Here is a 4,005-nt window from a genome sequence, read left to right as displayed (position 1 = left end):
CTTAACTTTGTTTACCCCGAATAATTTCCACCAATCTTCTAAGCTCCTTGTTGTGACTGCAATCATTTCGTCCTCCATACCTCCATCTTCGCCACCAAAACGAAGCGTTCCCGCCAGATTCGTTTGCCCTTCAGGAAAGGCAGGGCGAAGCCCCGTGCACTTCAAAGCCAAATTTTCTAGCGTCTCACCGCCAAATTTAGAAACCTCACTCGAACTACACTCAAACTGAAGGGCCCCTCCACTTCCTCGAGGAAGGCGCGAGGGCCGGCGCTGGCCAATCGCGAGGACGGATCCGTCCTCGCGATTGGCCAGCGCCGGCCCTCGCGCCTTCCTCGAGGAAGTGGAGGGGCCCTTCAGTTTGAGTGTAGTTTGAGTGAGGTTTCTGAATTCGGCGGTCACTCTCACTATGGCATACGGCACATTATCTGTCTATCTCTTGAAATTGAACCATTTGTCCTCAACGCTCTCTTTCTCGCCTCGAACAGCAAAAGCCTTCCACGTGAATTATAAAACACCTTTTCGTTTCTTATGCAATCTGTTCATTCTTAAGGCTGATATATATATATATATATATATATATTCTCTTCTTCATTTTTTATTCTGCCTCTTTCACTCCCTTTTTCACTGAACTGGTCTAATCAGCACCATCACTAGTGTGCAGGCATTTAAATGTCAGCTTTTCGTTTAGGTGTGTCCATTTTGTGTTTAAACTTTTCACGTTTAAATACCTGAATACTTTCCGTACCCATCGGATATCACTCATTTCAGTTAACAATCTGATTGCCTCTCTGCTCTAAAAAGACCACCAGCCCCCTGCACTCCCTGATTTGATGTGTTCCTGTGCGCTCCCAGGGCTAACCTGCCCACGCTCTTCTGTCGAATTTCCAATCCTGCTTGAGCCTCGGATCTCATACACAGTACCCGATTGCCAAAAGGCAATCCTTGCAGAATTTACTCCCTTCCATATGCCCCTGACCACCTTGTATCTATTATAAGTATATATATATATATATAGGGTGTCCCAAGTCACCAGGCTCGATCCAAAAAGGACCGTAAACATCGACGCCTGCACGTAGCAATCTAGACTTTCCGTCAATGGTGTATTTCACAGGTCGGTTTTTCCTTGTAAAATTACAAAGCATAGATCCCTTTCTGTAAAAAGTAGGGCCAAAGGACTTGCCAAAGTCAACGGCGGACGGCGACGCAGATGACAGAGGCGAGTTGCGGGGTGCGTTTGGCGCTCGTATCGATAGATGGCGTTGGGAGCAGCGTCCGAAGGTGCAGCCGACCAGCGAAAAAAAAGAGCAGACGTCTAGCCGACGAAATCGTCGGCCGCAAGAACGGCTTCGTTATGCAAACGCGTTTAGTTTTTACAGCGAAGCTGTTAAGGGCCAGTTTCCCCAGGATCGTGTCCGGTACCAAAGTAATGTCGACACAAAACTCTGGTTGCCGCAGTCACTCATAGATGGCGGTAGCTGCCCAGAGTGTTGTTTGCCGGTTGTCTTCTTGCCGCCGTCGCTCACAGATCGCGGCAACCTTTGCAGCCTCGGCCACCAGACAACTGGTTGCTGCCGTCGCTCGTGGATGGCGGCAACATTTCTTCGGAGGAAGAAGAGTGGGAACGAAACGAGCGGCGATGTGCGCAGCAGCGCGAATGGTTCTGCAACCGCCGCGAGGCCGCTATCTCCTCAAGTTCCACTGCGTCGAGTGCTTCAGATTCCCTTGCGAAAGAAGAGCAGATCGCTTGCCTGGAAAGCCACCACCAAAAAACAGAAGATACAGCTCCGCTGCTCTTCCTTTTTCACCATAGTAAAAAAGCTGAAAGGTTTTACTTTAGGTTTCGCTTTTATTGTCCGCATTTATTTTTAAACCAAAGGTACATTACAAAAAAAGATAACGTTCATTTTAACAAACCACGCTGCTCGGGAGCCGTTTCGATAAGGAGGTAACTATTCTGTATAAAATGTTACTGTTATCGAGCGGTAAGACTTGATGTCTTTGTTTTCTTTGCTATATTAGTTTCATTTTGCTTAGTTTTCTATCGTTGGGTACGTCTCCTCTAATAATTTGTGTGTTAATCACATGTCGTAACTTAAATTTCCTTGTTTTTCCTTAGGGTCTTTATGAGTCCCACGGGGCTGTCGCCCTACCTGTTGATACCTTACTCTGAGTAAGGTTCAATAGTATTACAATTCCTTACTTTGAGCCTTGTTCCATTCCTTTTCGGTCGTCTTCATCGTTATACAATTCTGCTCCTCCTCTGCACTTCTACTGTCAGTGCCCTCCACTGTCTCCCTGTGCTCAAGCTGTGAGAAAGCATCTTCGATTGCCTGCCCAATTATATTATCGTGCCTCTTCCCCCTCTACCCTTCTCCCCTCTAGTAAGTGTTGCCACCCCTCAGTCTTTCTCTCCTGCGCTTTAATGTGCTGTCAAAACCTTTTTGCCGCATTCCTATCTTTTTTATTTATTTCCATCATCCACTGCACTCCTGCACTTCCAATTTTGGGCGGTGTTAAAGCTGATGACTCCCTTTCCCTCACCTAGAAGCTCTTCCATTTTGAAGGCACGTCTGCTGGAATGGCCGGCCCTTTTTTTTTCTTTGCCTACCTCTCTCCCGAGATGTCTCTTGGCGTCGTGCTATGGCTGCCTTGACCTCTTCATCACACCAGCTTTCTGGTTCGTGCTTTTGCTTTCGCTTTTCTCTTTGTTTGATTCGACATCTCTCTAATCCCCCTACTGGAAATGCCTACTATGCTCATACCTCCATTTTCTTTCTGGTTGCTTCGATATTATGCTCTGCTCTCAATCCCTTTGGATACTTCCTGTAGATTAGTATCATTTAGGCTCGGTTTACTTTCCCGTTCCTGAGCTTGTTTTTCGGGGTTCCAATGAGCCGAATGTAATCATAATTCACTCGTGGTCACTTCCTGTACTTTTTTCGCTTTTTGCACTTTAATTCGGTCATCCAGTGGCGTCACTACAGTCGGTTACAAGTCCAAGAAGGTAGGAGAAGCTCCTCCCACAAGCGTGATGTGCCCGTTTCAAATCCATCCGCAGTCGAAAGAATACTTCACTGGAAACGCTCCTTGTTCCGGTTCAATGAATAGATATTGGCTACAGGGTGAGGCCAACTTGTCTCCGACCCCCACATTTTAAGAAAGGGACCTTTGTATTCATCGGAGGGAACCGAGCCCGTGAAGGTGGCCTTTGTATTTATCGGAGGGGGAACCTAACCCCCCAATGGCCGCATTTGTTTTCATCGGAGGGGGGAAAACTCTAATCTTCCTCTAGTGGCTTCCACAACGCTAAGTCAAAGTCGAAAGATAAAACATGTATGCACAGGAAGGCAAAACCCTCTCCCGCGTTGGCCACGACGTCACGGAAACGGTGGGACTCTTTAAGGGGTATTCACACGAGGGAGAAATCCCGGGGATTTCTCCCTGGCATGCGCGCATCACGAGATGAAACGCGAGGCTTTTGCACACCGCAAAGCTTGACGTTTTCGTCGTGGGATGCGCGTGCCGAGGAGAAATCCCCGGGATTTCTCCCTCGTGTGAATACCCCTTTAGATGCGGTGGTGGCGGAGGGATATATGAAACCTTTTGAAGGGCATTTGTCGCTACCTTCTTGACCTGCCCCCCCCCCCCCCTCCCCCCCCCCCCCCCTCCTCTTTTGTGACGCCACTGCGCTCATTTATTTCTATATCCTGATCTATTTTGCAGTATGTGGGATATTAGACAGTAGTAAATTGTTGAGTAAGGATTGTTCCTTTGCCGCGTTATCTTCCCCTCGTATTTTGACTTTAGGGCATCGCATAACTGTTCTAGCGCCTGTTGCGACCGTGAATCCGTGAGTTTTCCTGTTTTTATGATAAACTAATCCCAGAAGGCTTTTATGTGTGTGTGCGTCTCTTTGGGGGGGGGGGGGGGGGGGGGGGTGTACCCGGGAAAGGGGGGGGGGGGGGGGGGTGTCAGTCACTTTTGAGTTAGAGAAACAAATACATG

The sequence above is a fragment of the Ixodes scapularis genome, unplaced genomic scaffold (genome assembly GCF_016920785.2).
Source record: "Ixodes scapularis isolate PalLabHiFi unplaced genomic scaffold, ASM1692078v2 PGA_scaffold12__126_contigs__length_90152505, whole genome shotgun sequence".
Lineage (NCBI taxonomy): Eukaryota > Metazoa > Arthropoda > Arachnida > Ixodida > Ixodidae > Ixodes > Ixodes scapularis.
The sequence above is the reverse complement of the archived record's forward strand: the minus strand, read 5'-3'. Positions refer to the sequence as shown.